The following is a 26,994-nucleotide window of genomic DNA, read 5'->3' as shown; positions in this document are numbered from 1 at the left end:
AGTCTCGCTGTAACACATACTTTCTTCAAAAATCTGTGCAGTGAATATTCATTGGAAGTAGCACATTCCCACCTGGTTTATGGCCCAGAATGTAGACAATCCCTTTTTGTGTATTTTAAACAAAGTTTCATAGCTTGCTTCACATAAGACAGGGTGTGCTACTTTTGTATGGATTTACAGTTATCCCCCAAACATGGAGTCATCCTATCTAAAGGCCTTCAGGTTTGTTTTCTACAAACTTATACTCAACTCCCACCAGAGCTTAAAATGAGCTTGTCTTTTAGGATTCCTATAAAGATATTAAATCTCTAAGGTTGTAGGCAATACGTCACTGCTTCTGTAGATGAATGGCACCCTAGCTACTGAAAAGACTTTCTCGTCTGAGAATATCTCTAGCAAGAGATTATACTTTATTATCCTCCGAGTTATCCCGACACAAGGATTGAAGCAAAGTAAGGTGCTCTGCTATAGCTAAGTAATCAATAGAAAATAATTTACTTTCCTTTTGGGTGTATTCTATAGAACAAAATAATAGATATTTTTTAAAGACACAAAAGGTCTAAGTAAAATAAGGTATAATAAAATGTGCTTCAAGTATATTTTCTTTAAAGTCTTGGCATTTTAAACGAAATATGTCTTAAAGTATGCACTCATGCAATCCCACAATGCATTCCTCCTGATATATACTAATCAATACTTGCTAAAAAATATCATTTAAAAATCTCTTAAGCACACATTCACTCAATTTGTTGAGTGTCCACTATGTGCCACTCAACACTAAGGCTTTGTGTGAGGAAACAGCATTACTTTCATTCTTTTAGAGCTATGCTCCCTCCATTAAGTGAACCTCCTACACCAAATCCCTTAATTGTCCAATAATTTAGAGTGCTAAATGTATGTCTGAATGGAGAAAAATAAAAACCTACACTAAAAGTCCTGACAACTTTGACATGCTAAATGGGAATGTTAGAAATGGGGGGGAAATCATTACATCAGAAAGCAGCAGGTCTTCAATATTAAGAATAAAATTTAGAAATTGCCTTTATTATCAAAATGGAGCATTAGCTTCAGAAAAAAATGAATCAAGTAATCAAAACCATGTAAGATACAATTTGTTGGAGGTGATGGAAGTTGGATTTTTAGCTCCTAAATCAAATCTGACAAGCTCAAAGCATTTCATTCCAGGCTGCACACATCCTCAACATATGAAGGAGAGTTTTCCTATTTGGTGCAGCTAATGATAATAACCTAAACCACAACATTGTCCTAATCTACCATCCATGATGTTCTAAGGTTAGACAGCAGCTTAGCTGTTTGGCTACTAGGCTATTACTATGCAATGCCAGATTCATTTTTTTTTTAATATATGTTTTTATAGACCTAAGGCAAATACAGCCTTACGCCACATATAATTTCAGCTGTGGATGCCCCACACTGAGTACTGTATAATAGGAAGGGCCAATTCCAGCTTTCTAAAGACCTTATAACAGACCCTCTGGGAACCCCAACAAATTGAGCCACTTATGGGCTACTGTCTTTGGAATTTGCTTCATTAAACACTTCCCTATTTAATGAAGCACTGTTATTCCACTGTTCCAAAACAATACAATTAAAAATCTTGAATGGCATGTTTGAACTTTAACATGTCTTGAATTAAAATTATAATTTTGTAGTTAAAATCTTAAGATCAACTTAAATTTTCTGAATCGCTTTATTGAGAAATTATAATTTGTCAAATATATGACATAGTATATATAAAATATATCTCAACTTGTATACATAAATACACATAATATAAAGAACTTATATTAACTCTGATGTCATTGATAAGGGTAGCTAGCTAGCCTAATTAGGTAGACAGAAAGGGAGGGGTTCCGGAGAAGATAGATGCATCTTGGCCTGAACAATTAAAACAGCCATAAACCAAGGATAGAAGTATGGCTGGCCTGAGCAGCTGGGAGAGCCATAGGTATAATAAAGCTTTTCAAGCCAGAAAGAAAGAAGGAAAAAATAGGCCCTTTACTCTTTGAGCCAAGAAGCCAGGAATTTCAGTTTCAAGATGTGACAGGATAAGGTTTCTAGGTACCATAAGATAGATCAAAAGTAACTGTAACTTGAACAGATAAGATGGACATGTGAAGGATGAAGAAAAGACACAGGATATTGGAAAAAAGGAAACATACCTCCACAGAGGATTAAAAAAAAAAATGTTGCAAAATAAGGGAAAAGAAAGGGGGTACCATGTGGGCTTTGGCTTTACAGAGTGACCAATGAGGAAAGCACAGGGATCCTAAATTGGGGAAGAGTCTAATTAGAAAGGATCATGAAGAGACAAAGAACTATAGCCTTTATAGTGCCTCAAGACAAAGAAAGCAGTGGCTGCCATTTTTACGGGGCCCTCTGTGTTTCCTTGGCCAGGGCTTTAGAGGTTGTATTTGCTTGCAATAAAATATCTTCTGCCTACAATAAAGTTTCTTCAGCTTGCAATAAAGTTTCTATGCTTCTCACCTACCACCTTTTGTCTGTGGCTTCATACTTTGAACCCCTCTGGACAAGAACCCAGGAATGAAATCACCCTTTTTATCTTGCTCAATAAAAAAGAAACATAAATCATCATGACTCTTAAAAGGTTGGAAATTTCAAGTGTAGAAGATAAGACTGGGAGAAAGTCTAAAAACACTTATTTTATGTTTTTGAGTTTTATAATAAAGAGTATTCTAATTAGCTCCCTATTAAGGCTTGGAAAAAGAACAGGAACCTACATGCAGAATGAAGGAGTTCAAAGTTAGACAACATTACAAATATATTTTCATGTTTACAAACATAAGGCATGCTAAAGAGATCTTTAAAATCACTAAGATAAACTAAGATGTTTATCTTTATGGAGTGGATGTGGTTGGCCACCATTAATTCCACAGGCCCACAGTGGAATCTGTAATTTTCTCTCTCCCACTTGAGTTGATTCATGCTCTCTCTCTAGTATGGGATAATCATACCAACATGTGAACATACACACTTTCCGCTACCAAATTCACCTTTGTTTTTCTTCTTTCAATTAGGGGCCCCTGGACCTCGGCTGGCTTCTTCCTTTCTGTTTCATGATTTGTGACCAACTTTATCATTTATTTCTGTTCAATAATTTTAAGAAACTAGATATTTTAAATAAGAATACACATAACTCTTCCAAGAAATGAAGACTGCATTTCTGATGAAGAATACAGGTGTTCCTCAATTTGTGATGGAGTTATGTCCTGATAAATCCATGGTAAACTGAAAATATTTTAGGACAAAACTGCTTTTTCTATACCTAACCTACCAAACATCATAGTTTAGCCTCAAATGTGCTCAGAACACTTACATTAGTCTACTGGTGGGCAAAATCATCTTGCTGCCACTGCCCAGCATCACAAGAGAGTATCACGTTGCCTAAGGGAAGATGAAATTTCAAAATTCAAAGTATGGTTTCTATGGAATGAATATCATTTTCACATCGTTATAAAGTTGAAAAATCCTAAATCGAGCTTCATAGGTTGGGGACTGTCTATTCTTTCCAGAGCATCGGGAGGAAAGGCAGTTAAGACACTGGGCCATTTTGGACCCGTGATATAATTTTTCTGAGCCTCTGTTTCTAATCACCATCTTGGATACCTCTCATGATTAAAAGAGGAACAAATGAAGATTGTGTGTAGACTATATTTCACTCCGTTGGCACAAATAGGTGATCAGAAGATTACCTACCTTCATCCCTACATATAATTGCAGCCATGCCCTTCAAGTGTATTTATATCACCTGGGAAGGAGTAATATTAAATAAACATATCATGGATAGGGTTTGACTTCATTTCACCATACTGCAACTGCCCATAACCCATCATTCCAACCACCACCACACACAACACACACACACACACACATTTAAAGTCTAGGATCTTAAATGAAATTCATGAGAGACAAAGTAAAGGGAACTTTTTTTTCTTAGTGGCTATTAGGAAAGAAGAAAGATCCAGCCCCTGTGAGCATTAACTGTGATAATCAACACCCTGAGTGACTAAGGAATCTAAGAAAAACCTTCTCAAGTCATATCCACTGCTGGCATTTAAGATATCAAGCTGACATGCTATTCAATCTCTCCCAAATGAACAATACAAGCTATTTCATCCTGAAACACATTCTTAAAACAACCAAAATTATGAATTAATCCCTAAAGACTGGATAATTGCAAGACACGAAATAGGGCAGAAGCTTTCAATGAGGTTTATAAACTGGAGACTGCAGAAGAGATGTTAGAAACTGTGTTACATGGTGAGAAAAACAAGTCTAGATGTCCCTGAAGATAATCCATGAACATAGAACAAATTGGGGGGGGGGGGGGTTTGGAGGGAGGGATGCAAACCAGGAGGCCTCTAGCAACAGTCTATTACATTCTAAAGAAGCAAATCAATATAATAATGTACATGTACATTACTAATAAGCTAAGAGGTTTTACATATATTGCAAGTGCATTCTGAAATAAAGGAGAAGTGGCTCCCCAGTGTCCCCCTCCCACTTCTTCATGCCTTTACTAACATCTTGAAACAACTTAGATTCAGTCAGCAGTGGTTAGGTTTGGATCAGAGTCCTTTTAGTGATCATTTCCAAGAGTTTATATAAATTCTCAGAAAGTTACCTAGTTTTGGTTTCAAGCGTTTAGTTATACTGATGGAAATACTTTGTATTGAAAAGGATTGTGGCAACATCGGCGAATGTATTATAATTTCCCAAAGGACAATGAAAACACCTGAGATCCTGGCACCTCTGACTGCCTCCTGAGAACTCACACATTCACATCCCAGTGCTGTGTAACCTGCTACGTCTTTATAAATGTCCTTACAAAAAACAGGGCTGTGTCTGTGGCTACCAGGTCCACAGCAGGGTGTTTGCACTGTTTGTGAGAAGAAAGCTAAATTTAAAAGACCTTTTATTTTCTTTTTGAAAGAGTTGCTTCTAGGTTTTTAGATGTTTGATGAATCTGAATTTTTTTTTTTATTAAACAGATATGTGGATATAAACATAGTCTATGTTTCCAACATCATTTTGCAAACCCCAAAACATACTGCTTTAATCATAGTGGGCCCCCTCATTCATCAATGCACACTTTACCTTCTTCACTGCATCTTTTGTATGCTGTGTGCCAAACACTGTGCCTGCCTTGGTGCAGACTAAAAACAGCACGATCCCAACCCTCAGATGGACAACTCCTGAGTTGTGAAAACAAGTACTAACCCAATAAATACAACATACACATAAATGTGAAAATCACAAATTATGATTAAGTACTATGATGCAAAGGAACAGAATATTTTGGAAAAGACAAATAAGGTTGAGTAATGGTTTCAGGATAAAGGGTATTTAGCAGAAATCTGAAAAATAGGAATGTCCTACTGTAATTCAATGCATATCCAGAAAGTTCATAAGTTAAAATAATCAGTCCTGTTGTGCTTATCTGGAAAAATAAGCATCATCTACACTAATAAAACAGAAACATGCAACTTAACCATCACTCTGCTACACCAAGCCACACCCATCAGCCAATCAGGAGCAAGTATGCAAATTAACTTAACCAAGATGGCGGCCAGCCATAAAGCTGGAGCAAGCAGGAGGCTTGGGTTGCCCTGGCAATGGAGGAAGCCAAGCTGGCATTGGCCTGTCCTGGCCTCAACTCAAGGCTACAAAGCTTCAATTACAGAAGATAAATAAATCCCAGATACCAGGGCCTCCGCTTGGGTTACCAGGGGTTGTGGCCAGCATGCAAACCACCACAGGCCCCTTCCCCAGGCTGCGCCACACTCCAAGGGAGTTTCCACCCTGATCTGGGACGCCCTTCAGGGCAAACCAGCTGGCCCCCACCTGTGCACCAGGCCTCTATCCTATCTAATAAAAGAGTAATATGCAAATTGACCATCCCTCCAAAACACTAGATGGCTGTCCCCATGTGGTCAAAGATCCTGCCCCCATGTGGCCACCGCAAGATGGTCAACAGGGGAGGACATTTGGGAGGAACCAGGCCTGCAATGGAGGGCAGTTGGGGACACTCAAGCCTGCAGGGGAGGGCAATTAGAGGTGACCAGAGAAGCAGAGGAGGGAAGTTGGGGGTTGACCGGGCCTGCAGGGAAGAGCAGCTGGGGGGTACCCAGGCCTGCAGGGGAGAGCAGTTGGGGGACCAAGCCTACAGGGGAGGGCAGTTAGGGACAATCAAGCTGGCAGGGGAGCAGTTATGCATCAATCAGGCTGACAGAGAGTGGTTAGAAGGTGATCAAGGCTGGCAGGCAGAAAGTGGATAGGGGCAATCAGGAAGGCAGACAACAGTCCTGGATTGTGAGAGGGATGCCCGTTTAGAATCAGGCCTAAACAGGCAGCCGGATAAGGCTTAAGGGATCCCAGATTGGAGAGGGTGCAAGGTGGGCTGAGGGACACACACCCCCATGCATGAATTTCATGTAAAGAGCCTCTAGTATTTAATAAAATAAAAATATGAAATATTAATTTAATATTCTATAATATACAGAAGATATTGGTTAAAAGTTAAATATTCAACAGGCTGTAATTTACTCTTCATCAATAACAACATCTACTAATTGAGTAATTTTAAATGCTGAGAGGAAGGGTAATAATTGGAGATGTGACATGCACATTTTCTGTATTTTCTTACATTGTCACCTTCCAATCTTTAATGATTTTCTTCTGACTTTTTAATTTTAAACCCTTATGCTGGGAGGAATATGAAGATTTCCTGCATGAACAAAAGATGTAAAAAGTTGGGTGAACACAGAAGGAATGGAAACTAGATGTCCCCGCTACACACAAATCATCTCTTGCCCAACTAGATATTGATTTTCTGCACTGAGGACAGAACCCCCTAAGAATGTATAAAACAAGGGACCAGGGGGGAAACTGAGCTGTGCTTCTCAGGCATTTGGAAAAACCCAGTGTTTCAACAGACCAAGCCTCAGAGAGTTCCTTTCAGCCCCGCATGGTAAGAGCACAGTCACATTAACTCTGATGCACATAAAGGGAATGGAGCAGAAAAAAACTTTGAGTACAGGAATGAAGGACAAAACAGCACCATCTGCTTACTTCTAAGGATGAGATAGAACAATGGGTGTGTCAATAATTGATAGGTATCTTGGCCAGTATGGTTCAATGGTTGAGCATCTACCCATGAACCAGGAGGTCACGGTTCCATTCCCTGTCAGGGCACATGGCCAAGTTTGCAGGCTTGGTCCTCAGTAGGGGGCATACAGGAGGCAGCCTATAAATGATTCTCTCTCATCATTAATGTTTTCATCTTTCTCTCTCCCCCACTTCCTGCCTCTCTGAAATCAATAAAAAATATATATTTTTTAAAAAATAGTTGATGGGTGGATATGTAGCCAGTGAAGACCAGAACCCCTCTTTTCCCAACTGTAATTCTTATCCCATCTTAGTCTCTTACCTCCCACCCCCAAATTCCTGAGAGAAAAAAAAAAGTCATTTTATTATTGCTACTCCAAGAAATAGAGACTCCAATTAGAAATTAAATTAAACAACAATGAAAAAATTCTGCTAATGGATTGTGATTTTCATCCTGTACATAAGGGACTGTGCCAAATGCTGAAGGTAAATTGAATCATTTTAGAAACAGCTTAAGAAACAGTTTAAGAAACAGTTTGTGCCCTTAATTGGTGTTATTTGTTTTGACACCGAGTACAGGTATAACAGAAAAAACATAAGGAAATGTGTGTGATGTAATAAAACCAAGAAACTGAAAGATTGTTACAATTCCCTAATGTGCCTCCTTTCGGGAAGAATATATGAGTTTAATGTTCAAATCTGCAAAACTATTGTGCTGTAAATGATTTCAAATCATGTGTCTTTATTCACATTATTGGTCTCTTGAGCCTACTAACCTTGTCAAATATTCAAGTTGTCTTGTAGCTACACTACTCTTCTATAAATGCCACATGGAGCAACTGTACACTAATGAATATCAAGCAATGAATGAAAAAGCTGAAATGATGGGACTAGAAATCTGCCTTTCTACCCAAAGTAGTTAGATCAAGCATCCTTTCAAAACCACTAAACCTAATATATTTAATTCCAAGTAGAAGAAAATCACAATAATGCTTCTGCCTTGACATAATTCACAAAGGATCGTGCAGTTTCATTAAAGGCTAGCAACGAATGTGAGATATATCAGCAAATGTTAACTTAAGAAATTATACTAAACTAAACAAACAGAAGTGTAGAATAAATTATCTCTGTGATTTTTTTCTGGATTCCAGGAAGAAGAAAAAAAACCAGTATAGAATTACAATGATACCCTCAGTGGAATCTATTGATTTCAAATCACACTTATCTAAAGATGCTACCTGTAAGGGTGATCCTTGTCTTAGAAAATCAGCTCATTTGCACTCCTTGTGGATTGCCCATGCTCCAGAAGAGTTCAACTAATTATGCAAGGTGATTAGAAATGCTAGTACTTAAGAAAAACAAAGTATAAAATTATTTTAAGACATGATCTCATAAAATAATCACACAGGATACAAAGAAAAAGGAGAGTAAAGCTCAGGGTTATATGAACAATTTCATGTAAGTAAAAATAGATAGATGATAGATTAAAAATCTATATTGTACAAAGAAAGCATCAATTTGGACATTAAAATTTAAGCAAAAAGCCGAAACCGGTTTGGCTCAGCTTCAGCCTGAGGACTGAAAGGTCCCGGGTTTGATTCCAGTCAAGGGCATGTACCTTGGTTGCAGGCACATCCCCAGTAGGGGGTGTGCAAGAGGCAGCTGATCAATGATTCTCTCTCATCAATGTTTCTAACTCTATCCCTCTCCCTTCCTCTTTGTAAAAACTCAATAAAATATTTTTTAATTAAGCAGGAAGAATAAACATGAAAGCAAAATAGAAACATAATTATGGAATCACTAGTCCTGGATACTTTTTAAGATCTCTTTTACCATTGGTGTATTGGCAAAAAAAATAATAATAATAATAATTTTTAAAAAATTTAAAAATATATATATATATATATACACACATACACACACACCATGTTTCCCCAAAAATAAGACATCCTCCAAAAATAAGACCTACTTACAGGTTTCCTTCTATATAAGGCCACCTTAGGCTAAACATGAGAGATTTAGTCCACTGATTCTGAAAGAAATGGAGTCACAGGAAATTCAGGAATTGGATTATGATGATGTTCCATAAGATGATGACATGATTGTCATTAAATAAATGAGTAAATTCTTGATACTGTAGGATTCACAGTTTGTCTGGTTTGTGTTGACAACTACCGTACTACTGTACCGTATACAGGTAATAAATTTCCTTTATTTTCATTTAACAATAAATGTGTACCATATTCTTCTTCATGGAAAAATAAGACATCCCCTGAAAATAAGACCTAGCGCATCTTTGGAAGCAAAAATTAATATAAGACACTGTCTTATTTTCGGGGAAACGGTATATATATATATATATGTGTGTGTGTGTGTGTGTGTGTGTGTGTGTGTGTGTGTGTGTGTGTTTGTTTTAAAGTGTTACATGTCTACATGTCTTCTTTTGTCCCCTGATTAACTCCCCCAGCCATTCCCACCCCTGAGGGCAAGCCCCCACCATGCCAGTGTTTGTGACCATTGGTCATACTAATATGCATCTATACAAGTCTTTTGATTGATCTCTAACCTCCCCTCCCCTGCCTGCTCACCAAGGTTGGATGGTCTGCTTAGTGCCACCTTGTCTCTAGATTCATTTTTGTTCATCAGTTTATGTTGATCATTATTTCCCACATATGAGTGAGATCATGTGATATTTATCTTTCTCTGACTGGCATATTATGCTTAGCATAATGCTCTTCAGGTCCATCCATTATGTTAGGCATATGTCTAAGATTTTATTGCCTGTGGATTCCTCTAGTACTTTTATGGTTTCTCATCTTACATTTAAGTCCTTTAATCATTTTTAGTTTGTTTTTGGTGTAAGTTGGTGGTCTAGTTTCATTTTTGTGCATGTTTCTTACTAATTTTTCCAGCACCATTTATTAAAGATACTGTCTTAACTCCATTATATGCTTTTGCCTCTTTTATCAAATATTGAGTATAAAGGTTTATGTCTATTTCTGGGTCCTTGTTCTGTTCCATTGGTCTATATGTCTATTCTTGTGCCAGTACCAGGCAGTTTTGAGAACAGTGGCTTTGTAATATAGCTTGATATCTGGTATTGTGATACCTCCAATTTTGTTCTTCTTTCTCAAGATTTATGTGGCTACTCTGGGTCTTTTGTTATTTATATGAATTTTTTGAAGAGTTTTTTCTAGGTCTGTGAAATATGCCATTGGTATTTTAATGGGGATTGTATTAAACCTATAGATTGCTTTGGGTAATATGGATATTTTAATGATGTTGATTCTCCCAATCAATGAACATGATATGTTCTTCAAGTTGTTTGTCTTCCTCTCTTTCTTTTTTCAGTGTTCTGTAGCTTTCTGAATACAGGCTTTTTACCTCCTTAGTTAAGCTTATTCCTCTGTATCTTAATTTTTTTGGTACAATGGTAAACAGGATTGGTCTTTTAGTTTCTTTCTCTGTGAGTTCATTGTTGGTGTATAAAAAAAACATAGATTTCTGGGTGTTGATTTAATATCCTGCTACATTGCTGAATTCATTTATTAAGTCTAGTAGTTTTTTGGTGGAGTCTTTGGGATTTTCTATATACAGTATCATGTCATCTATGAATAAGGATGCATTTTTTTCCAATTTAGATGCATTTTATTTCTTCTTATTTGATCACTATGGCTAGCACTTCTAGTACTATATCAAACAGGAGTGATAAAAGTGGGCATCCTTATCTGGTTCCTATTCTTAGGAAATGAGTTTAGTTTTTGCACATTAAGTGTGATGTTGCCTGTAGGTTTTTCATATAACGCTTTTATTATGTTGAGGTATGACCACTAAATTCCCACTTTGCTGAGGGTTTTTATCAAGAAAGTGTTTTGGATTTTGTCAAATGCCTTTTCTGCATCGACTGATATGATTATGTGATTTCTGTCTCTCAATTTGTTTATGTGATGTATTTTTGGAATAGTCTGAGAAGGATAGGTTTAATTCTTTGAACGCTTGGTAGAACTCCCATGTAAAGCCATCAGGACCAGGGTTTTTGTTTGCTGGAAGGTTTTTTATTACTGCTTCAATTTTTTTGATAGTTATTGGTCTAGTAAGATTTTTTTTTTATTCTTCCTGATTGAGTTTTGGAATCTTACATTTTTCTAAGAATATGTCCATTTTGAATAGGTTGTCCAGTTTGTTGGAATAGAGCTGTGCATAGTATTTTTTCATAATCCTTTGTATTTCTATTGGGTCTATTGTTACTTCATCTCTTTCATTTTTTATTTTCTTTATTTGGGTCCTCTCTCTTTGCTTCTTGGTGAGCCTGGCTAGAGGTTCATCAGTCTTGTTTATCTTTCAAAGAATCAGTTCTTGGTTTTATTTATCTTTTGTATTGTTTTGTTTTGTTTTTTGGTTTCTATGTTATTTGTGCTCTGATCTTTACTATTTCTTTCCCTCTGCTTACTCTAGGCTTTTCTTTTTGCTCTCTAATTCTTTGATTTGTAGGGTTAGATAATTTATTACCATTTTTTTTGTTTTGTTTTTTGAGATAGGCCTGTAGAGCTATGAACTTCCCTCTCAAGACTGCTTTCACTGTGTCCTATAGATTTTGGATTGTTGTGTTTTCATTGTCATTTGTTGCCAGGATGCTTTTTATTTCTTCTTTGGTAACCCAATCATTGTTTAATGGCATGTTATTTAGCCTCCAAGTGTTTAATTTTTTTCATTGTTTTTTTTATAGTTGTTTTTCTAATTTTATGCCATTGTGGTCTGAGAAGATGCTTGATATGATTTCTATCTTCTTGATTGGCAAAATAATTTTAATCCTCTTTATAACTAGTACACACACATTCATAGTATGTATGTGTGTATATATATATATATACATCCTATATATGTATGAATACTATATATGTGAAAATATATATATATATATACATATATTCATATATATAGCACTTTGGGTGTGAGTGTATGTTTGTATCATAACTCTCTGCTTTTCTCTAGTGCTTTCCTTGATCTATACTCTACGTTTCAGGAAAAGTATCAATGATAGTGACACCATTTTGGCAAAATTCTTCCTGTGGACCACTCAAGAGTTGCTGGCAAGTCTACAGATGGAACACTATGGATCAAATGCTCACTCCTGGTCCAAGAACATCTAGTATAGCATTCCCAAGCAGGAGGCCAAGTGCAATGCAGAATAACAGCAGAAATGCCTATGGTGCTGGGCAGCATGACTATTATAAATCAATAAAAATATGACCTGTACTCTTAACACAATTATAAATGCCTTTACGACATACAATTCATATCTTCCTTTTCTCTTCTATATACTACCCTGTTTCCCCGAAAATAAGACAGTGTCTTATATTAATTTTTTTTCTCCCAAAGTTGCGCTAGGTCTTATTTTCAGGGGATGTCTTATCTCTCCATGCACTAGGTCTTATTTTTGGAGGATGTCTTATTTTCGGGGAAACACAGTAGTCTTAGCAAAGTTGCAGAACATAGCAGCCAACAGAATCAGATCTATTTATTATATGGGATTCCCAAAGATTGGGGGGAAACGGGGAGGCACACAAAACCAGATAATTAGATATGTATAAAGAGTTTCTGGGCAAGCCAGGTGGTGGCAACCATGTGTGTTATTTAGCAAGTTAATGGTAAATCACACATAGCAATTACATTGCTTGTTCTTTTTCTCATGCCTACTATCTCCCATATTAAGAAAAATGTATGAAAGTAAACTCATGCAATGCAGAAATTATCTTTCACCATAAATCATGTTCATTATTCAAAGTATCAAATACATAAAATGGTGGTTTTTAAAATTATTTTCTAAACTATTAGGAAAAAAATGGAATTTGAGTTTTATTGAACTACTAGGGGAAAAAAGCATTTTCATAAAGAACATATTGATCCAAAAAGACCATTAAAACCATTCCGCTCATGAAAATCTTTATATTTATCAGTGTTTTTATCTTTATCAGGAAATTGAAGTGTATTTACAATAGTAGATAATATATTTATTATTTCATGGTGCTTTTTCCTTTATTCTGTGTAACAATTTGTCCTAAGGGAAATTACATAGCTGCTTAAAGCTACCACTCAGGTCCTTAATTTTGAATCATTAAATAAAGCAGTACAAAAATAGTTTTATAAGAAAACTTAGAAAGATAATTGGGAAAATGTAAAAATATGATTTATCACACAGAGTTTAGAAGTTTTTCTAATAATGACAGTGGAAGACAAATATTGATTCTCTTCTCCTCAACTTAGCAATTTGTGGGTCTACATTAAAAACAACTCAAGTTTGAAAACCTACTTCTAAGAGTGTGTGAAAAGCTTTTCAACAAGAACACTTTCTTTCTTATGCTGCTTTGTGTTAAAATTCATCTTAAAGAATTTCAGGGAAAGGAAAAATAGACCCATTCCAAAAGCACTATGAATGCTGCATTTGCCTCCAAAGAGAAAGAAGTTGCTCTTGATCATTTATTTAGTATGTTAACAGGTGAGTGTTCTTGAAACAGCTACTCTTTTCATTGACTGTGCTCTATTCTGAATTACAGACATATACTGAGCTATTATTATGAGGATCACTACTCACAGCACCCACGATTCCCTCAGATAATCTCTGTCATTCTCCCAGATAATCCTGGGCAGAAAAAAAAGAAAGAAAAATGGAATAAAATGACAGAAACATCTTTAGCTCTATGATAATATAAAGTTAAACATTTTGAAAAGGGATAAATACAATTAATTGCTGCCTTGGCTATGCATATTTTCTTAAAGATTTAACATTTTCTTAAAGATTACTATTCATTGAACAATTTTACAAGAAATCTTTCCACTGACCATCTGTCCAAACTGTGTATTTAAGTTCTGAGACATTTAAAAAGAGATCTATGTGGCTAGTTCCAAGTTGCTATGGAACTGAGAAAAAAAATTATGATTCCAAATATCATCTTGAGGGACATTAATCTTGGTAATTATATTTTTGTGTGAATATTTCTTTCATAATTTGATTAGATGAAATTTGTCAAGAACTTGCAATTCTATTAGCATTACATCTACTCCAAAAAAATTTTTTGGGATATCATTGTATGCCATATAAGTACATATTTGCATGGAGATCATGAAATTAGATTATAACAATGTTTATGCATCAAATAATAAAGACACTAAATAAATGATTAAGTATGGCATGGAGCTGTATGGCTTTATCATTCATGTTTGAACAATGATTTTCTTATCTTTTATTTTAGAGTGATTTTTTCCTGTCTTGCTTCCCTTTGATCCTTAACTTTCAAATAAGACCCACCATGACAACCTATCTTTCTGTTTTCTCTATGCAAGTCAAAAAGTCCATTTTTAATCTGTGACCCTACCATTGCTGGCATAAATGATGGTTCTAATCATTTTGTTACTAGAGACACAAGTAAATCAGCTCTTGTATCTTCCAAGAATTCTGATGAGCTCCCATTTGAACTTCTGGCTCTATGACAATGTACATAATACAGATATCTCAGACACTTCCCATTGGGGATGTTCTGCTAGAAACTTACATAAAGCACTTTCCTGAAGCAATTGTGTTCTTGATACTAAAACTGAAAGCACCTGTAAACTGCATTCTTTACACTAACCTGTAAATTGCATTCTTTACAATAACTAAGATTGGGAAAAGAAAGTATCTTACTCTAATACTTCTCACAGTAGATTCCTATCTCTGTATACTGAACTCAAGGTAGATTCATGTATTGTTGTTTTTTAAAAAAATCAGATCTTTTACACTAGGAAAGTAACTATGTTGATAAATGGGGTCAGCCCTGCATGAGCCCTCTGGCCACAAACTCCATGGCCATGCGTTGGAACAATAAAGTAGCTGTGGGACAACTCAGGATTTGTCCACAATAGCTTTCCCAAATCTAACTTGAGACCAGGCTGAGACAATAATCTAGATCCTCTTCAGGGTAAACATATATGCTTCCCAGATATATTTCAGAAATACAAGAACAAAGGTCGGGACAGGCCAGGCAGAACAGTAAAAGTAGGTATAACCTCTAGGAGGCCTCCAACTGCCTCTTTCTTTTTCTCTCTTCCAAGTAACAGTATACCAACTTTGAATAGCTACTAAGCTTAAAAAGTTTCCTTTATAAAATCATGTCTATTTTAAAGGAAACAAAAGTCATAAATAACTGAAAGCATCATCTTCCCCCAAAAGCTCTTATCCCTGGATTGACTAGCTTGATGATGAAATTAACTCTACCTATTATAGACACCCATTCCAGCAATCTGAGAGTGAGTAAGAGCCTTTTTCCTCCCCACCTTCAATCTATGATCAAGCCCTCACATATTATTTTCATAAATAACTCTGAAACCTACCACTTCCCAAAGCCTACTAATCTGTCTGATCTTTGTTATCTTTTGCCTGAAACAAAATTGCTTCCCCAGCTTCAATTCTATCCATTGCAATTCTCTGTTCAGATGCCAGAGGAAATGCTTCAACAAATATCAATCTCAACACCCCTGCTTAAAGTCCTTCATTGCTTCAAAGAAAAAGTTAAAATATCTCAGCTTCTACAGAGAATTTACATTCATTCAGCACGTTCTGTTAACAGTCTTCTCTAGCTCAGATTGCCCCATGGCATTCTCTAGTCTATATAAAAAAGGGACAATTTCTTTCATCATGACCTCTGTAAAGACTAGAGAAAATACACTTTCAGTTAAGTTCAGACCTTAAGATGGAGCTTTTATCATCACAAATTGTCCTCCGGGTTAATTACCTTTATCTTATTTGCTAGCAGGATAGATCCATGCAATGCTGGAACTAATCTAATCTCATGCATCACATTTCTTTAGATAAAGTTGTGTGGAAATGACTGCTCCTTTTCCACATCACCCAAGGGTTAGAATGAAAGATTTCACTGTTTACTTAATCTAAAAAGTTTTCCCAGCTATATGAAAGTCATGACTCTAGGTAAGTCCTTTTGTTGTAATTTTGCCAATCAGTACCGATATATGCACTCACTGAAGTCGGTTAGATTTTAACCCTGAAAAAATCCAACCAAACTAAGATCTCTCTCTCTCTCTCTCTCTCTCTCTCTCTCTCTCTCTCTCTCTCTCTCTCTATATATATATATATATATATATATATATATATATATATATATATATAAAACCTAAGCAACCCATACAACCCAGTCAGCAGATTGACTGGACAATTAGTAGCTATGATGCACACTGACTATCAGGGGGCAGACGCTCAACACAGGAGCTGCCCCCTGGTGGTCAGTGCATTCCCACAGCAAACCTTCCATTGGTCCCTCCCCCCAGCCACCTGGCCAGGCCAAGGGACCCCACCGGTGCACGAATTCATGCACCAGGCGTCTAGTACACTAATAGTGACATATGTTAGAAAATTTACCATATTCTAAAGATTACATGGTTGTTATGCATAAGTAAGCCATGCAAAATTTTAAATAAATATTTGTTAGTCCTTTGGTAGTAGTTTATTAACTGGGCCCTTGCTATAACATCTTTCCTTTACCAACTTTTATTACTTCTTATTCATATATTTATCATATATTAGATTGTTTGTGCATGACAGATGCTATGTTCACTACATTTATAATGCAATGGCTTTTATTCTATGATAAAAAGTCAAATGAAATCTCTCTTTTCCCTTTGCTCAATCCTCTAAAACTGTTGGAAAATTTATAGTTTTTTATTATTTGTACACAAAAAACCTCATCTGTAATAGTGACAATCCAACAACTTTCAGAAATTATTTTAAAAGCAACTTGCCAAGTAAATAGCAAATAGGGTTCATGGTAAAATACAGAGAAATTATTCCGCAGTTTACTCAAGTGTGGCCGAATGCTGAGGGAGTTGGCCAAGCTAAACACTAAGCACCAGGATTGTCTATGCTCTATAAAACACTTCAAATCTTATTAAAACCAAGTCAACAGTGGGAGAAGTCAATGGGGGAGAAAGGATGCATACAGAATACTTTCAACAATAAAAATTAAAAAAAAAAAAAACCTTAGCTATCTTCTACATTGGGTTAATTTAACCTAAAAGAAAAAAAATCCGTAGACTAACTTTCAGTTACAATTCCATCTTGTAGAAAATAAGAAGCAATGAAAAAACAAGCAAGCAAAAACTTGTTAACATTTTTATGCAATTGTTAGCAAGCCACTATTGAAATATGGCAGGTATATGAGAGCTTCATATACCAATAGGCAATGTTTAGATCAAAGTTTTCTAATTCTGTAAGATAAAAATTGCTCCAAGATACAAAATGATGGTCCAAACCATTAGAATCCAGCTAACTACATTTATTGTAAGGAAGGGAGGTAGACATACCAATGTGTCATTGTCAGATTGTAGCAAGGAGAAAAACATCTGGAAACAAATTTGTCTAGTCTATGAATTAATAGACCATTTTGCAGATGATTTAGGACTTCCTCTATTTGATCCAGGCCACCTACTGAGATGAATCAGATATCTGAAGTTTTTCAATGGCCTTGGGAAATCTTAATACTGTTGTGTATATGAGATGCCTATTAATCATAACTAGGTCATTTCAATAGCAATCTAGTTATACTATGTTAATTGAAAACTTTTTAAAATATAAGCTATCATCCTAGCCAGTTTTGCTCAGTGGATAGAGCACTGGCCTGCTAACCTAAAGGTACTGAGCTCAATTCTGTTCAAGGGCACGTACCTTGGTTGCAGGCTGCTCCCCATCCTGGGCTCTGGTTGGCACGTGCAGGAGGCAACCAATCAGTGTGTTTCTCTCACATTAACATTTATCTCTGTCTTTCCCTCTCTTTTCCACTCTCTTTCTTAAAAATAAATAAAAATAAATAAAAATAAATCAATGGAAAAATATCCTCAGGTGAGGATTATAAAAAGAATAATAAAATAAAATATAAGCTATCAAAAGGCTTGGCTAGGCAGCAGAGATGAGTAAATGGTATTATAGTGGTTATGTTACTTGAGATGCACAATAGAGGTTATGAATGCAGAACCTGTAGCCAAATGGCTGAGTTTAAGTCTAGCTCCTTTACTTTCTAACTGTAAAGCTTTGAGCAAATTGTTTAATCTTTATGTCAGTTTTCTGATTAGTGATAATAATATAGTACTCAGCACAATGGGCTGCTAGGTGAACTAAACGAACTAAAACACGCAAAGTGATCAGACAAGTGCCTAGAATATAATGAATGCTCAAAAATGTTAGCAATTATTATTAGTCAAGGTCATTCAACTCATCAGTAGTCGAGTCAGAAGAACTGGAAGTCAGGTGTACTGACTCCTGGACCAACTAACCTCCCAACCCTAGCATGTCATGCCAAAGGTAACAATATTTCAGTGTTTAGTTATTATTGTTTTGGGGAGGGATGTTGGTTAAAAATAAAGATTAGTAGATCACACATTTTAGACAAAACAACAGTAACAAACTTTTGTTCACTAGTTAGTATTCAGATCTCAGTTAAATTTATTGGGGTGACATTGGTTAATAAAAATAAAATTATATACATTTCAGGTGTACCATTCTATGACACATCATCCGTATATTGCATTGTGTGCCCTTCCCCCAAAGTCAGATCTTTTTCCATCACCAAATATTTGACTGGAAGTGGTACATATCAATATATACAATGGAATACTATTCAGCCATAAGAAAAGATGGAATACTGCCATTTGGGACAACATGGATGGATCTTGAGAATATAATGCTAAGCAAAATAAGTTAGAAAAAAGTAAAAAACTATATGATTTTACTCATATATCATGTAAAATATAAAACTGAAAGCAACAATGAACAACTAAGACAAACACACAAACAAAAGTGCGTAGATGCAGACAACAGTATGTTGATTACTTGGGGGAAGGGATTGGAAGGGTAGTAAAGGGTAAAGGGGTCAGTTGGCTCATTTTTAAGGGACAACAAGGGAAAAGGAGAGAAAGTAACATTAGTTTGATTAAATATTAGTACCAATATTGTCTTTTTATAAATAAATAGAAAACAATAACAAAACCTGTCTAAAATATTAAATATCCAAGTTCTACACTCGTATCTGTTAAAGCTATAATAACAAAAATAGTTACTAAGAAAAGGAAAACATACCAATCTTTCCGAAAACCAAATAATATATTTTTAGTTCAAAGAAAATACTTCTTTTATGCTGAGTTATTTTAATATTGTCTTGATCCCTATACTTTCATTCTAGTGAATAATGTCCTCAAGACATTTTTCTGGTAAATAGTATTTTCTGTGAAAAACAATGTAAGCTAAATAAATAAATTTCTATTCCAATAAAGCAACTACATCTATTCTAAATCACATCATGTGTAAATTACTATTAACCTGCTTACCTGATTTCCTATTGACCTTTTGATCCATTGTTCAAAAGTTGTACAGTTAAGTTCAGTGTATGATGCAATGAACCCAAGACAACAGTTGCTTAAACAAGGCATAGATTTATTGGTGAAGGCCTCGGGTAGGGAAGTGGGGTGGGCTAGAAGAGTTCAATGGAGGAAAAAGGAGGGCATATGTAATATTTCAACAATATAAATTTTGTCTCAGTGGTTGAGTGTCAACCCATGAGCCAGGAGGTCACAGTTTGGTTCCTGGTCAGGGCACATGCCCAGGTTGTGGCTCGATCCCTGGTGTGGGGCATACAGGAAACAACCAATCAATGATTCTCTCTCATCACTGATGTTTTAATCTCTCTTGCCCTCTCCTTTCCTCTCTGAAATCAATTTTAAAAAGTAAAAATATATTTTTAAAAATAAAATTAAATTATTTCTCTTACAAAAAAAAAAAAAAAAAAAAAGTCTGGTCAAGTGGTGTTCATAGCTAATAAAATTCTACTTAGACCAGGCTCCTTCCATTTTCACCTCTCAGCCATTCATGGAGGATGACCTTTTCTTCATGATCCTGGACGGCTGCTAGACCTGCAATCATAACATCTACTAATTAGGCAAGAGGGTGAAAAAGAAAATAGCCCCCTTAAACACCTCACACACTCTTCTATCCCACTGTCAGGAACCTTGTCACTGGCCATTCCTTTGAACCAGTGGAGCTGGAAACTAGTCTTCACTGAGCCACACTTTACTCAAGAAGGAAGAGCGAATGTTGGGAGACAACCAGCAAACCCTTCTGTGGGAAGGAAACCAAGTCCTGTGGAAGAGCCTTTGCAGGTGGCACGGTTTTGGTTGTGTGGGCTTGGACTAGCGCAAACAGTAGAGCAACAGATGAGTAGTGGCTCTACACAGGCAAGTAGGTGAGAGATGTGGATGTTATGGACTGTGTTTTAATTCTCTGATTATTGGTACCTTCCTGGTAAGGTACTTCTAGTCTGGCTGAAAATTATTTTCACCCAGCTGGTAACATGTCTAGACGCAGCTCTATGCATTCTAGGATTGTTTCCACCTAGAATGAAGGACTCCAACATGATTCCATGTTCTTAGTTTAAATATATAGTTACTTTTGACAAGACCAAAGTTTTACATTACTTGCAACTCCAGAAATTAATTCAGAATTCAAGGTCTTGAGAAACAGTGTAATACAATGGTAACAAGTCTAATTGCTTGAATTTCTATCCTGGTTCCTCTTTAATATTCAAAATATAAGTTGAACAATTTATTTAATTTAATTTCTTTAGCCCTGGCTTCTCATCTATAAAAATGGAGATACTAAAAAACTATACTTATTAGTGTTGGTATGTGGATTAAATGAGTTTATAGATATAAAACATTAATAATAGGTTCTTACACGTGGTAAATGTTCAAAAAAATTAGCTTTTATCAACTGGAGATTTGTACTCTGGAACAAAACTATGGATTATAACCTGAAATCATGTGGGCTGCTGGCTAAAATGTAAAAACCACAGCCTGCAGAAGTGTTTGATGTCAATGGGATGGATTTGAGTTTTGTCATTCTTGATCTGGAATTGATTCTCCCTTGTGGAGTAAGATACCATGCAATCTTTATACTGCCACAACGTAATTCCGAAACGGGTAAGTGAAAATGATTACATATTATTTGGAAGGACATAGAGATATATGTCAGAGACTAATAGTATCCTACAAAGAGAGAGAAAACATTATAGGACAAAGGTGTCAGGCATATCAAAAATGTGGTAACTACAGAAGGAACTGCCTCAATGGGGAGCCAGGATAGTGGGTCTATAGAAATGTATTTAAAGGTGATTGTGTAAAGTATAGCCCTTGAGAACTTACACTGACTGAAGTCTAGGCAGCTATTATTGAATGCCCTGAAGCAGGATGAGATGTGTGTTGTGTGACAGAGACAAGGTTGACAGACCTGCAAAACCTGGATTATAAAGGACGGCCCTTACATTTCACTTATTATGAAGTACTTTTTTCCCCTCTCTTCTTTTAAAGAGAGAGGTAGAGTAAGGGAGAAGGAGAAACATTCAGCTGTCTCCTGCACACCCCTACTGGGAATCCAGGAATCAAGCCTGCAATGGACCAAGCATGTGCTCTGACTGAGAACTGAACCGGCAACCCTTCTGTGATTGAAACAATGCCCAACCAACTGAGCCAACTGGCACAGGACACGAAAGCACTTTTTTTGAAGAAATAAAAATGTAACACCAGAACTCCAATCTATATCGTTTGTAATATAATTACATATGAGAACATGTGGTTTTTCTTCTTAAATTGATTATATAATTTTCACTTCATTCTGTGACTTGAATAATACTCATCTTATTTGGCTGTCATTAAAAAGTACAGAATTTTTTTTAATCTTCAGATTTTGTTCTGAACACCTGAATTGGATGAACTCCAAAGACAATTATACTTTCCCAATGCCCATGTTAAAACAAGACAAAGCAGCATCCCAAACAGAAAATGCCTTCACTTGGTTGATTCACCCCCTAACTGTGTAATATATTTCTTCCATGGAAATGAGAAAATTATTTTTAAAAACCCATATGTGGTTTAAAACTGTTATTAATATGACAGCTGGTGTGGCTCAGTGGTTGAGCATCAACCCATGAACCAGGAGGTCACAGTTCAATTCTGAGTCAGGTAACATGTCAGGATTGTGGGCTCAATCCCCAGTGGAGGGAGTGCAGGAGGCAACCAATCAATGGTTCTCTCTCATCATTGATGTTTCTCTCTCTCTCTCTCTCTCTCTCTCTCTCTCTCTCTTTTCCTCTCTCTGAAATTAATTTAAAAAAAACACACATATTTTTAAACAGTCATTAATAAAGCTCTTTGATGTAAGGAAAGAATAAAAAAAAGTCACATATCTAAAGTTTTTGCCTCATATTTTAAAGAATTACTTTGCCTCATTAGTTCAGATAATTTTTTGAAGAGGAAAGTGATATCATCAATGAAATAATAGGCTTTGTAAATGACATATTAGCTAAGGCCCATGCCTGGGTCATACTTACATTCTAGAATAAGAATAGCAAAACAATATGCAAACACTTATGCATATTTTTAAAGCAATCACATAAGCCAAGACAATCCCTATCTGGTGTTTTTCACACATTCATGCATCTAATTGTACATTACTGGATCCAATTTTCCATTTAACAAATAGTTATTGGAATCTACTTTTTGCCAGGCACTATTTTAGATGCTGGAGAAATAATGAAAACCAAAACAATATTCTTATCTTCATGGAGTTTGCATTCTACTTAATTGGTCTAGAAATCAGGAAAATTTTCTAATAAGCTAGAATTCATTCATTAGGGAATTAATTCCAGAATTATATGCCAGATGATAGTTCCCAAAATCTCTAATGAGATGAAAGGCCTAACAGAAGACTGGAATCAGGAGGATTAAGGGATTACTGCTCATCAAATAATGACAAACACTGGGCAACATGAATTCCAAATCATAAGAATGAAGTCAAAGAAGTTAATCCTAGTCTCCACCCACAAGCTGAGAGCCACCAATAAGCACTGGGTTTTTCCCACATTTTGGAAAATGAAACTGTTACCAACCATTCAGACTGTTCCTATATTTGTTGAAAAATATAAATCACAGTTTCCCAGGAGTAGCCCTGATAATCTAGTTATATAAAAGCAATTTTGAAAGTTACAGACACATAAAAGCATATTCATTCCTGAAATAAAGCTTTACATTTTTTGTGTAGTAGATAATTAAGCTGCTTGAAAGCCTGAGATATTTAACCATTAGCACCCTTCTGATGAAAACATGCTTAACATAATATTTTTAGGTTTTTTTACATCACTAGTTAATATTTCTTTTATCCCTTTTATTTAAAAATAATAATATTTCCTCCCCTAAGTGATTAGCATTACCTTTCATTATAGTCTTAGAGATCTTACTGTTGGCAAATAAGGAAAAGTAAACACTGGGCCATTCAAAATTAGTGGCATTAAAAAGTACTAATATAAATGCAAATTTAATTACAAGGGTGAATAATTAAGGTCTTCTGAAAAAAAAAAAAAGGAAATGAGTGAGTTAAAGCATTCTTTCAAATGTTGAAATACAAGATTTTGAAGAGAAAGAAGTGCACTCCTCTGATTCTGGATTCATTAGCACAACTGGGTTTTAGCACTTTAAATTCTTTTGTTCAGCCTTTTATGTTCTACATGCACTTATGCATGTATTTTTTAGGTATTAATCCCAGACTACTAAAATGCCATAGGAGTGCACTTCCTTTCTTTCTGTTCGATCAGACTGTCAAACCTCAGAGGGAAGGTAAGGGAAGGTGGGAAGGAGGAGAGATCAAGCAAAGGACTTGTATGCATGCATATAAACCTAACCAATGGACACAGACACCAGGAGGGTGAGGGCATGATGGCGGAGGCAGGGGGAAGGGAGCAATGGGGTGATAAGGTCACATATGTAATACCTTAATCAATAAAGGAAAAAATTAAAACAAAAAAATAATAAAAATTTGTGGACCTTATCAGATCATTTCATAAAGCATTTAAAACAATGCTTTAACTCACTCCATTTTTTTCTCTTTTGGTCACATTGTAGGGAAGCAAAATTTGCCACACTAAAATGCATCTCTCTGGCATGAGAGCTATTTTATATTTAAGACACAATGAACAATGGGCCTTGAAAGGACTGACTCTATCCTGTCCCTCACCCTCCGTCTGAACCATAGGCACTCCATCTCGTTCCCATAATCTCCGTTTTATGAGAACTGCCGTTTAAAATTTTCAACTAAACACAGATGGTCCTTTGTTCTGTTAATTCCAGGAAGTAACTCCCGCTACTTTCTTAGCTCCTGTAAGCACACTTGCTTGAATAATGGGGTAAAGAAGACATTTTTTTTTGAGGGGGAGGGGGGACTAGAAATCTGAATCTGTGCCAATAATCTAATGTACATTCTTACAGCCTATAGTCTAGCCACTACTCCCCCTTAATGATCTGGTCCTTCCAGCCGCTCTGCAGGCACGGGGGTTTGGTCCGTCTTTGGTTCCTCCCATGCCAGGTGTCCTCTGGTTACCTGAGCTATGCTGTACGCAAGGCTATAAGCTTTCTGCAAAGTATCTACTAAACACAGCGTCCCCCTGTGTTCTAACCAGGATGTAGTTTGCCTTTATAAGCGATCCCCTAAGCTCATTAGGGGGCTGCAAAATTTGAGAGACATGAGCCCTTCTCTGCCACTTCGTTTGCATGAGCTCATTAATGTTATGAATCCATATATATGCATACATATATGATTTATAATTCCCAGGAGAATTTTTGTATGCATAATGTTAACAAGAAAGTCATCTCTGAATACTTCTCTCAATCTTCTCAACCTTATAATTATCTCTTTTATAATATATTTATACTCTAACTTTATTACGTAAAATTTCAAAGATATATAATAGCAGAGGAGACAATATACCGTATTTTTCGGACCATAAGACACTCCGGACCATAAGACGCACCAGTTTTTAGAGAAGGGAAATGAAGAAAAAAAGATTCTGAAACAAATAGTGTCCTAAAATATTTTATGTGCATTAAAACCCAACATCACAGTCATAAACACATGTAATCAACCCTGTAAAGTAAACAGCAGCATTTAGAACCATTTTAGAGCCGGGCAAGCACACAGAGACCACACAGAGCCGGGCAAGTAAAAAAACTTTTTTTTTAAAGTATATGTGTAGGCTATATTTGGACCATAAGACGCAGGGACTTTTTCCCCCCACTTCTGGGGGGAAAAAAGTGCGTCTTATGGTCCGAAAAATACGGTAATAAATTTCCATGCTTCTATAATTAAAAAAAAAACATTTAAATAAATACATGAATGGTCTTATTCCCAATATTTTTGTTCTTTAGAAATGTGCCAGGATCCCACATAGTTCAATGTCTCTCAAAGCATTCATTTCCCACTAGGATTTCCCCGTATTTCTGTCTCTCTTTTCTACCTTTCATTCTTCCTCTTTCAACTTATTCTTTCTCTTATTCTGTCTGTTCCTAGAAAAGCTGTGACAAATATATGTAACAGGTATGCAAGCAGAAAAAGAAAAAGACAGACTGGGCTAGAGCATGCTTCGGTCATGTCTTCTTCAATTTTTTTTTTTTATTTTTTTTTTTTTAGGATGCCTGGAGCTGATATATCACACAGACACACAGACAAACATCTATTGCCCTGGTTTCCATCTCCTCTGACATTCCTGTGTTACCTGCCAAAGACTGTTAAAATATAAAAATAAAGAAATAATTATAAGGCTGCCTTTAGAAAAATGATTATTCCAATTCGGATATCTTGGTGTGTATTAGTACAGGTTTCCTGTCTATTAAAATTGAGTCAAGAAATGGGATTCTGAGAAAATTGGACACTGCACTGGGGATGGGAGAAACAACCAAGGGAGGAGGTATGGGTACAGGTAGCACTGTTGAGGGTAGGAAGAGACTGGGTTCCATGCACTACTGGGAGTGTTGGGGGCAATATGCAAATGAGAGCTGGGTTCCGAAATACAAAAAAGATCAGCTTTACTGTGTCTCAAACTTTTAGGGCTGGCCATGAACACAGAAAAGAAAAGTGCTGATTTCAGCACCTAGAACTCAGTGCAATTACTGCCACACTTTAGCTGCATCTTGATTAAGTGGGCATCTGTGAAACAGTCTGGATGCCAAATCATCATCATAAGATTGTGGCTATTAGACAGAGGTTCTTCAAGTTGACTTCAAAAAGAAACACTAATATGATTACTTGGCTAGGAGCTGTCTATATTAAAACATACTTTCATTGCTGCTAATTTTGGGGTAGGATTGTAATATTATTGGTATAGCTTTTTAATGATCCCTGTATTTAAATATATATACTAAACTGTATGAGTAAAATGAAATGTGTGGGTTTTCCTTCAAAATAACCTGGGAGAATGGGAGGAGTGTGGAAGAAAGATGAAACTAGACTGGCCATGGGAGTTAATTTTAGTGCCTTCTCTGTTATTGTATGCATTTCAGATTTTACATAATAAAAATAAGATGTAAGAAAAATATTATCAAATTGTATATACATACATACATACATACATATATGTTCTCTCTTCTAATCACCAATTGGAAAACTTAGTATGCTATATAGCATTTTCAATTAAAAAAAAGCACTTTTTTCTGATTCTACTTTTCAAAGGTAGTTGTTCAATGAACAGTTAGTTGTTCAATGAGAGTTAATGAACTTGTATTTGCTCTACTGAGAGACAACATCATTATCAAACTCATGAATATAAAATGTTGAGGCAGAAGGTTCACAGCTGTGAAAGGGAAGATGTTCCAACTAGACCACCAAAGGGCAAGAAAGTACTTCTCCTTCATAGATGGGAGACTGACTAAATAACCACACTGGCTCTTCTGAAAATTGCCAATATGCCTGAAGGAGAACCCGTGTGTCGC

This window comes from Pipistrellus kuhlii, unplaced genomic scaffold (genome assembly GCF_014108245.1).
Source record: "Pipistrellus kuhlii isolate mPipKuh1 unplaced genomic scaffold, mPipKuh1.p scaffold_m20_p_8, whole genome shotgun sequence".
In the NCBI taxonomy this organism is placed as follows: Eukaryota; Metazoa; Chordata; class Mammalia; order Chiroptera; family Vespertilionidae; genus Pipistrellus; species Pipistrellus kuhlii.
Note: the sequence above shows the minus strand (reverse complement) of the source record.